The 10,998-nt window shown below is 34.6% G+C and overlaps 1 non-coding gene across 1 annotated transcript; it reads left to right on the top strand.

Annotated features, from left to right (window-relative positions):
* The first annotated feature begins 5,794 nt into the window (after positions 1 to 5,794).
* On the top strand, positions 5,795 to 5,866 carry Trnah-gug. Its single transcript has one exon. It is a non-coding gene; the product is annotated as a tRNA-His (tRNA).
* Positions 5,867 to 10,998: the final 5,132 nt, after the last annotated feature.

Here is a 10,998-nt window from a genome sequence, read left to right as displayed (position 1 = left end):
AGAGAGAGAGAGAAGAGAGAGAGAGACAGACAGCCTGACAGACAAGAAGAGAAGGAAGAGGAACTGTGAACCAATCGATGGCCAAGTTCTTAAAGAAGCCGTGCAAGAAAATCCCCATCATGCCGTCGGAAAGCTTGCAGGATATTTTTACATTGCTAACCTCCAAAGTCTATACATTAAATAAAATTAATTATCAAACTTATGTTATATTAATGGTTGTTGGTGGTCTATTTTTATATTGTCGAGCCAGCGAACGTTCTTTATAAAATGACAATTTCAGTGACGAAATAAAAGCCAAAAACTTTCACGGTAAAAGAATTCTGGATATGCAAATGTGTGTTTGGTTTGGTAAAAGCGGCATAGAGGGACCCAATCTAGGCGACAATGCAGACGGCACAGGATGTCCTCTTCGTTTTACAGAAACTTCCTGTCTCCAGTCTCTATCATTTCGTACAAAGCGGGAAGCTTCCATCGCCCCCTGAAATGGTCGCTTTGTCGACTGACCGAAAACCACGACTGCAGGACGAATTGATGTCCATTATTTATGCACATAGATGGTGAACAAATTTAAACTAGGCTAAACTTTATTAACTTTAAAAATTTCAATGTTTCAGGTTGAAAATATTTTTTATTTAATTCATATATTCTTCGATCTATGCATGATGATTTAAATTAATAATAAAACAGTGTAAAGTTGTTTATAAGTTAAACTTTGCAAGTAAATGTGCATGAGTGACTCTTCGTAATAATTACAATATCAATACATAATTAAGTAAAACTGAACGACGGGTTCATTTTTATTTGAGTCAAATATTTTTTTAATGAACGTCATTCCTCATTCTACATCTCTATTATCAATAAGCCTAAATTGACAAACAGTATTCCGCTCAGCGATACTGTTTCAAATTTAAGTCTTTGCACAAATATAGGCCGGTTATACCTGAATAGCCTACCATGAAGACATTACTCACAAAGACTTTTTATTACGGCTTGCTACGGTCGGGTGCCTGATATCAGAATATAATTGGCATTCTTGTCTCCATTTGCTCTACAACACGAGATAAAGAATCAAAAGTGGTTTAATTCTTTTGTATCATTCAACTTTAAAACGAAACGTTATTACACCAATTGTTTAAAAGAGCATAAAAAAAGACAATATTACCTGGACGTAAAATATTAAAGAACAGTTTATGTTTTAGATTATTTAAACTGAAGGAAATTATATGTAGACATATTGGTCACAAGTAGAAAGAGAGCCATTGGGAAAGTGTGTGTGTGAGAGAGAGAGAGAGGGAGAGAGAAAGAGAGAGAGTGAGAGAGAGAAAGACTCTAAGAAAGGGAAAAAGATGTAAGCAGCGATCTGTAAGTAAATAGATAAGTCTATCTTTATCTCTCTCTCTCTCTCTCTCTCTCTCTCTCTCTCTCTCTCTCTCTCTCTCTCTCTCTCTCTCNACAGAGACAAGCACATATGAAAAAGACAGATCAGAGTGAGAGAAAGAGGAAGAGAGAGAGTGTGTGAGAAGGAGAAAGACTCTAAGAAATGGAAAAAGACGTAAGTAGCGATCTGTAAGTAAGTAGAGAAGTCTTTCTTTCTCTCCCCCCCCTCTCTCTCTCTTTCTCTCCTTCTGTGCAGGAGGTACACAAACGAACAGAGAGAAATAGAAACAGAGACAAGCACAGAAGAAAAAGACATATCAGAGTGAGAGATAGATAGATAGATAGATAGATAGATAGAGAGAGAGAGAGAGAGAGAGAGAGAGAGAGAGAGAGAGAGAGAGAGAGTGAGAGACAGGATAGAGAGATTATAATAATATACATATTAACATCCAGTGAAATAAACTTAAAGTTGTCTATTTACTTATATACATATATACCTTTTCTTTAATGGATATATTAACATATACATTTTGAAGAACAGCGATGTTCACCTCTAAATTTTAATTTGAAAAGAAAAAGAAAATGGCTCAAATCTTCTACTAATCTTGTCAGTACTATGTATTTAATAATGTGGGTGTGGTCTTTCTTTTACAAGAAGGCTCCTGACGTAAGTTGCGTCCTATTTCTGAGTTGATAAGCTCAAAGGAGAGCTGCTCCGCATTGAGTTCAAGTAAGGGAAGATTCCGTAACTCAAGGACAACAAACTCATGTTGATAGTGTCCCAGAGTCAGTAGATAAACACTTTACAATTCCACATTAATCTCTCAAGTCCCTGACTTCCTTCACTTTCTGAAATCGAGCTGACTTATATTTTTTCGCATAGCTCTTTTGGTTTTTTCACCAATTCGAAAAGCAGGAGTTTTGTCATGTTAAATTATTCTTTTAAACAAAATTTGAATAACAATCCAATGTTGAGACTCGTCCCCCTTTCCCGTCGTTGTTTTGTGGACGTCCTATTTCTCTCAGCCACAGAAATAAATGAAAAATTATTTTGGCAAAAAAACAATTGTAGTGATTTCCTCATTGCAATCAAAAATCTAAGTTTATAAAAAAATGCCTATTAAAGAAAAATACATACTTTTCTTTACAAATGGATAGAAAGACATCAAAGAATGGAAAAAGATCTAATTTAGCCATACATTTTCCTTTTTACAACTTTTTTTTATTAGTTAAGATTTTTTAAACCTCCAAACGCGCGATGTAAGCAAGAATAGTCGGATAATCTCTGAAGACCGTATGAATTGAGTTTAGCATCCTGAACCCCAGTCTATATGGACCTCTAATTACGTCCTTCCGTCTCTACTTTCATCTACCAAGTTGTTCAAATACAAGATGAGAACGACATAGCAAATAGTTACATTTCAACATCACTTAAAAGTCAGGGGAAAAATAAACAGAATTGCTAATATTACGGATCATCCTTTTAATGTTGGCTTGATAGCCTTACAAGGGACTGAGTATGTTTGACTGGTTGGGTATGTTAGCTGTTTCTTGCCTCTTTATAAGGTTTAGGTCTAGATGGGTACATTATATTTATACTCCTTTTCTATTTAACTATTATTCAACTTCCGTCTTTAATTTTCTGTTGCCTATAATTTTCCGTAAATATTTACCTCACTTTCCAGGACAAGTATGTGTATATCATCTCTCATGTTAAACTGGATTAATCCCTCTCGCTCTCATTTTCTTTCTACAATGTTTCAGTCTGTACGTTCTCTTGCGCGTTTGTCCTTTTCTATGATTTTATAGAGTCGGGCGGAAATGAAAGGCACCCGGGACTCGGTCTTTGTTAAATATGTGTATCTTTTTAATTTTTCTCATTCTATTCCATATATCCATTCTTTTTTAATATTTATTTTATACATTTATCTTTCTATTGTTTTTCTAACTGTAACTTTCTCTTTTGTTCTCTCTCTCTATCTCTTTCTCACTCCCACCTTTTCCCTCTCCTCTGTCACTACTTATCAAATATTCCCTGATAACCATAAGCATAAAAAAGTATTTCATATTAAGCGTAATGATTCATTATTACGTAAATAGGATATGTATGCTCTCTTTATTTTCGGAGATGTTTTGTTGAGAGATGCTGCGTCTGTTTTTTGGTCTTCTTTAATCAACGCCTATTTTCACTTGTTCTACTCGTCTCGTTTGACATTTTCAGCCGTTGTTCTATGCTTTATTTTCCTTATTATATTCCTTTTGAACGTTGAGGATGTGTCGTTGCTTTCTTTGTTATGTGGACGTCTTTAATGAATTTAGAGGTTGGTTCTGATAGGTTACTGTGTTGCGGCAACGTCGACGTTGCAGGAACAGTGAAAAGTACTCGTCAGCAGGTAAGGTAGACTAGGCCGACCTGAAAAGTATAGACCTTTGTACGCTGATCGAAGATTTCTTCCAGGCCGGAGCAGGCCATAACAATTGATTTCTGTGAGTTATGTTATTACGTTTTAGTGGCAATAACCTGGCTAAAACTTCACTATGATGATATACAAACTGTAATGACAGGAAATGATCAAAACAGGTTCAACACGCAGACCTCAGGAAGAAATCTCACTTTGGATTGATTTAAATCTTCAAGAAGGATATCGCTCTCATACGTTCTGTTATATACATATTCGGAGTCAGCAACTTTCATAGGTCTTTTCTTTCGTAATGGCCCATGTTCATTCTAAGTTCTACCGGAGTGCGAATTGTAAACGTTTGATTTCCTAAAAGACAAAGATTTTTTCCTACGAAACAATTAGGTTCGTTCGTTTTGTTTGTGGTTCAGGTCCAATCGATGCAAGAGTACCTTCTTTGACAGTATGTTAACTATTTCATTTCTTCTATCACCTCGTTGTAATTCAATTCCAACTGGCATTACGCAAAAACCTGGCTAAAACATCACAGTCAAGCTAGACATCGGCAAGTTTCACTTCATTTGCTGGAGGTGGTTACTTGGATAATGACTAGTGTCCTCTTCACCATCAATGGCCCGTTACTATTTTAAATTATTTCTGCTGGCAAGATGTAGGCATTTGATTTCCTAAGTGCAAGAGGTTTTTTATCTCTCCGCTTACTTGTTTGGTTCATTTTCCAACGTATTATGAGGTGTGTTTAGGGTCCTGGCCTAATAGATGCAAGAGAACCTTCATTTACTAGTGTATCATCTATTACATTTCTGTCAAAATCCTCATGTCGTGGTGTCCCCTTTAGGTTCACCTTGCTGTCATTGCATTTCTAAAGTGGCAGTACCGAAACTAGTTTTTCTAAACCTTACAGTCACCAAGGGCATGGTTCAGAAGTCTCTGCTTCTTCTTGACGACGCCGCAAGTTTCTGTCTCACTTAATTTGCTTCAGGTGGTAATTTGAGGTAAATATTTTATTTCCTAAGTGATAAGAGTTTTTTGTCCATTTATTTGTTCATTCATTTTCCAACATATTTTGAGGTATGTTATTGATCCTGGCTCAATAGGTGTAAGAGAACCTTCTTTTGATAGTTTGTTATCTATTTCATTTTTGTCAACCTTCTCATGACCTGGTTTCCCCAGGGTCACCTTGTGATCATTGCATTTCTAAAGTGGTACCACGGTGCCAAAGTCTCTACTTCTTCTTGAGAAAGTTTTAAACTTTTCTTCAGGTAGTTATTTGGAAAATCATCATTGGACTTTCCTCCATGGTCATAAATACTGCCAGATGAGGGGAAGCAGACAATAGGCTTTCAGTTTAAAATAGTTATAGATTTTTTAGATTTTCTCTCCAACAAGATATTTTCCTTTCCATTCTTCATTAACCCGTTCAGCCCGTTTCAGCATAATTGACATACGCTTATGGTTGCAAAAGTATCTTATTTTCTTGTTTGCCAGCTATTTCACTCAAACCATTTCTGAGCCGGTACTCAAATCAAGACTTAGTCTTGTCCTAGAGATTAGGCAGTTCTTGAGCACTCACAGATAAACGATTGGCTTATTTTAAAGAATTTAGTCCCTTTATTGCTGTTTGGCTACCCTCAAAGTCATCTGTGCGTATTTAATTTGTTTCTGTTATATTCTGTGAACAAAGCTCAATTATGACTATCCGCTTGGAATTTGGGAAAAATTGTCAAATCCAATGCAGGTGGTATAAAAGACGGTCTTGTATTAACATTTTTCTGTCGAGAAACATAAATTGTGTAGCTATCAGTACAAAAATAATATGTATTACAAACGGAGTGAAATAAAAAATAATTTTTTTAAATCCTCTACCATACAGCCTTTATTTTTGTTTATTTTAATTCAATAATAATTGTTTAAAATAAAATAAAACAATATTCCTTTAAAACTGTCGAGGCTCGTGCCCTAAGGGCTAAAAGAAAGCCGTTGGAGACCGTTCACTTGTGGCCGTGATCGTCTAGTGGTTAGGACATTGCGTTGTGGCCGCAATAACCCAGGTTCGAATCCTGGTCACGGCACTTAAATTTTTTTTCGCCAAAAAAAAGATTTTTGCTCGAAAGACCTAATGAAACACTTAACTATGTATTTAAGGCTCTATTGCTACTAGGATATCAAAGGAAAAATAGGTTTTAATTTAATGCTAGACTGGTTTTTTTTTTTAACATTTAAAAGACATTCCTTTTTAAAATGTAATTTGACTTTTGGCACTGTTATATTTTTAGAATAAGTATTCTGTCCCCTGGCATCAGTTGTATCTCTAATTTAAAGTTGGAGACGAAGTCGGCCGCTCCAAAAAATATGTGGACTCTGGGAAATGACAGCACTTCGAGGGTTCGATGACTCATTCATGTAGACAGGTCTATTCGGTTCATCCAAGATAACCCCAAATGCGTTCCTGGACATAACATCGTATAAAAATAAGAGATATTTGTATTGTTCATATTATGATTTATCGTAACATTGTGTTAGAAGAGAAACTATGAACTCATTCATGAAGACAGGTGTCTTTGGTACATTCTTGATCGATTACTTGAAAGTCTTTTTGTCATAATATTAACTTCGATGATAACTGTTTGAGAAGTTGAACTTGATCGTCCCCGAACATACTTGCCTTTTATCGCATATTTTGGCTTTAAGACACGTTTCGCCATTCGTCAACTTCAGTCCGTGTATTATGTGGTTAACTATGTCCTTTGTATTAGTTATAACTGTGTCTTTGGAAGAACCTAGTGGCAGAAAGATAAAGGTTGACAATGATCATTAGTGATAATGACGGAAATCCCACTCAGAGCGAACGCTAGACAAAGGTCAAAAATAACAGATATATAGTATCGTTGTAAATTGGTAACTCTGTAAGAAGAGACACTTGTTGGATGAAACAGACATTTTCAATTGTATTTTATTTTTCAATTGCAGATGAAAACCGTTTACCAAACAAAGCTTTATGTTTTGGGCGGGTTTCAGCGACTTTATTGAATTATTAATATGACTTTACAGTTGAAAAAGATATGTCGGAAAGAGGGGGCGTATTTTGCCTTCCCACCAGAACCACTTCCATGTGCTATTGCACTGATGCGTTCAGCGTGTTGGTAATTTGACCATGGTTTATAAAAAAGTTAAAAAAATAAAAACATTTTAATCAGCTATTTTCTTGGTTTTATCGGTGTTTATCAGGGCGCACATGTAATGGATGTAAACTGGAAAAAAAACTTTTATGTTGTTGGGTATGGCAGTGTTTTATCGGCGGCTTAATGGCCAAAATTCGGCTCTGAGTGCCCCCAGAGTTTGTCGTCAGTGATTTATACGATCATCCATTATTTAATTCAATGTGCGATAGTATGAAGTTTTATCTAATGTGTGATTGTTAATACCCAGAAAAACAAAATGAAGATAAGCATTGGGTACATCGGCCTACATTGAAACTTCGAAAATGAGAATTGCAGTTCACTCAAGAGTTTGATTTCCGAGATATCACTTTGTTGGTCGCTGTTATTCTGAGTCGTAAAAAAGCCACCAGAAAAGAAAGATCAATTTACTTCATTCTTTCCTTGTCATTAAATTAATACAGAATGTACAACTGGCTCTTAGTATTTGCTTCCTCAAAGAGACTTGGAGACAGTTCGAAAACGATAATAGAGATGCCAAGGAAGTTACTAATGATACAGCGATGCCATGTCTGTATGGTGTCTGTTATTCAGTACGAAATAACTAAGTTCCGGACTCCAATACGAAATAAAGACATATCCTCAGTGGTTCAGATGGATGAATTCGAAAGATTATTGCATTAAAGTACCTGTTGATAAGCTCTGTTATTCCCTTCACCTACTCACACATCAGGACCATTTGGCTATATGGTTCCAAAAAGTTAAAATAACCAAGATACTATAGTCAGGAAGAAAAAAACGCACACAAACTAAAATATCACTAACTAGTTTGTATGTATTGGTACATGGCTAGAGATTCTAATGCAAAATTGAGAAGAGTCCAAACTGTTCAAATATAACTGCGGATAACTAGGTCACACGGTACAACAGGTTGTAAACTACAACATACACATAGACCATGGTAATACTAATTAGATGAATGTTGGCCCCCCCCTCGAGAATCTGAATCGAAAGCAAAGGATCGTGCTCACCCAAGTTGAAAATAGGCCATACCCGACTGACACACGGACTACTTTTGAGGCAAACCCGCGCAGGTGTCCCGATTGTAGAAAAAAAGCCACTCAGTGTGTACACTTGTCGAAAAGTGCCAGCTGTTCCCCTTATAGGGAGCGAGTAGGCATGGCACCCAATATAAAAACAGCTCTTCGTCATGAGATGTTATGTCTCCTGTTCCGATTTTTAAGGAAAACAGGCGTGTTTGCTCATATTTAATCTATAAATATTTTATGTGTTAATTATTTATCGAATATATTTTTGCAGTACAGTTATACGAATGCGGTTGTGGGTTTGTAGGAATGAGTGGAATGGATTAAGTGAAGGGTCGATGGGGTAACACCGGCCTTCACAGAGGATTCGAGGATGATATGACTCCATTGAAAAATAAATAAAGCAATGAAAATAAAAAACGTACGTTGCTAAGAAAGTGAGATATCTGGTGATTCTGGTCAACGACAATAACATTCACGCTAATAAGTAATAGCATTTATTAGACACAGATGACTATTTGTTGCGTGGTTTCGGCTTTAAATTCACAATTTATTAATGTAAAAACAAACTACAATAGTAAATTTATTTGCGAAAAGTACAGTACTACAGTAAGATAAAACATAAATAGAGAAAAAAATGAAAGGATAAAGTAATAAAACCATAAGTAAAAGTAAGTCATTTAACTAATCTGCACATTTTCGGCTGTCACCTAAAGGTAGTGTTTGTGTGGCAGGTTTAGGTGGCAGGAGTTACGTCAGTGAAAAAAATTGCTAAAAATTAAATCAAAAGGACTAAGGTGTATAAGACCAAATAAATGAAAGAAAAAACAAAAATAACGAAGAGAGAAAACAAAACTAAAATAAAATGCAATAAATTCAAATAAAGATAAAATAGAAATTAAAGAATGCCATAATTGCCATATGATACCAAATATACCACAATGGAAGTTCAAATTATAAATTGAACATTTTTACACTAATAATTTTTTTGAAATCAAAATAAGAATTAAATTTGTTAAAATTAATTTTATGATTGTAAAGAAACCTAAAAACAACATTTAATGAAAAAATAAATTAAAAATTAGCGTTTACTTTGGATATAAAAATATTAGTCACTACTTTTTGTCTTGTTTGATACTCATTGTTTGATTTAGCAAAAAGGTTATTTTTAAAGACATAGAAGAACATTTTAAAAACAATTGTTTAAATTTTAGAATCTGAAAAATGTCATATAGTCGATTGGTATTAAATCTATCTTATAAGATCTTATCTTATATCTATATCTATATAAGATCAAAATTGTTCATTTAAAAATAGGAAAGAAAAAAGACAACTGGAATTGAAATTATGGAGAAGCAAAGATTTTAGTACATTTACTTGGAAGGGAGCAAGCGTGTCAGTTGGTGTCAATAAATTGACGTACATGGAATTCATTCACACCTGGGCACATTAGCTATTCAAAAGTTTAAATAAATAGTAAATTGGTAATAAAATATTAAAAATAAAATTATTATAATAAATAGATACATATAATGAATACATACAAGAAGTCAAAAGTAATCTGGTGAAAAAAAAATTAAATTATAATTTACAATATGTACAAATATAAATGTATTATAGAATGATAAGAAAATAGCTTATTTTATTAAAACTTTTTTCTAACACTTTATAGGATTATCCCTACTCGGACAATTGTTACTCCAGTATTTTTTGAAGGGTTGCTTTTTTTAATTTTTTTTATTGTTTCGGATTAGTAAGCAAACGGCTACAGACATAAACCAAAGAAGCAATGTCCAGGATACAGTGGGGGTGACTTGATTCTTCTTACCTATGTTCGCTGTGGCTTTATTTGGACTAAAAGTGGATAGTACGTTTTTTGCAATACGCGTTTATATTTACAGCAAATCTTCAATGAATTTGACAAAAACTGGACATTAATCATCTATTTGCATTTTTTATAGGTTTTACGATATCAAATTTTTCTCTATTTTCGTGAATTGAGTTGTTTTTAAATTTAGAGTTAATAATACATTATTTGTATAACTAAATTAATTTTTTCTGGTTAATTTTTTTTAAAAAGATAAATTCAAAAGAAAGGTTGTTAGATGGCATTTACAAGTGACATTTTTATTTATCATATTTAAAAAAAATCGTAAATGCATTCAGTCAGATGCGTTTCAGCTTGTCGCCATCATCGGTGGTGGGCCTGTGTTGGTTCGTCAACTTGCCTATCCCCCAGACCAACCACTGAATCCTAAATGGACCGTCACCTACCACTGAAGATGTCGAGAAGAAAAAACTCCTCTGTTAGATCAAAACATCAAGATAGGCGGACCAATTTCATTTACTTTCTATACAAATGATAATAATATTATGTTGCAATTAATTTTGTTTGTCATTTATTATTTATTGTTGCATAAGTTATTCTTCATTTAATGTTTTTTAAAGGAAACTTTTTGTGGGGAAAGCCTTTTTAAATCCCTACAGTATGAATATTTATTTTGATTGTTTCAATGTTTTTGTATTAAGAGACTTGTCGATGTTTTAATTTCAGTCTGGTAAGGCATATTTTCCGATCACCCTTCGAAATCTGAAAGTTATACAAACACGTCAGACTTAATCTTTAAAAGTCATAGCGGCTGTGTGATTAACCTATTTGTCAAGATGAGATAAGATGCTTCCAATGATTTTCCACGATTTTAGTTTTAAATCCTAACCGGCTTTTTTTCTGCTTAACAATGACCTTTTCGCAATTGAGTTTTCATCGTCCGATTTGATATTCTTTTCATCGGGTAAACATTGTTTTTATTTGACAGAACCAGTTTTCCGAGCGTCATTTCGCTCCTAACTGGGACAGAGGCCCGGAGGAACATGGCTCTAGAACTCAGCACTCCAGTTGTCATTTCGGTCAAGGTCCATAGAAAAGATGTTGCAAACGCCTTGGCTCCGCGGCCCTGTACTTCAATAACTGAGAGAGCCCAGAGTTCCTATTAGATCCGT

Source organism: Cimex lectularius, unplaced genomic scaffold (genome assembly GCF_000648675.2).
Source record: "Cimex lectularius strain Harlan isolate CLEC.00 unplaced genomic scaffold, Clec_2.1 scaffold83, whole genome shotgun sequence".
Taxonomy (NCBI): domain Eukaryota; kingdom Metazoa; phylum Arthropoda; class Insecta; order Hemiptera; family Cimicidae; genus Cimex; species Cimex lectularius.
The sequence above is the reverse complement of the archived record's forward strand: the minus strand, read 5'-3'. Positions and strand labels throughout refer to the sequence as shown.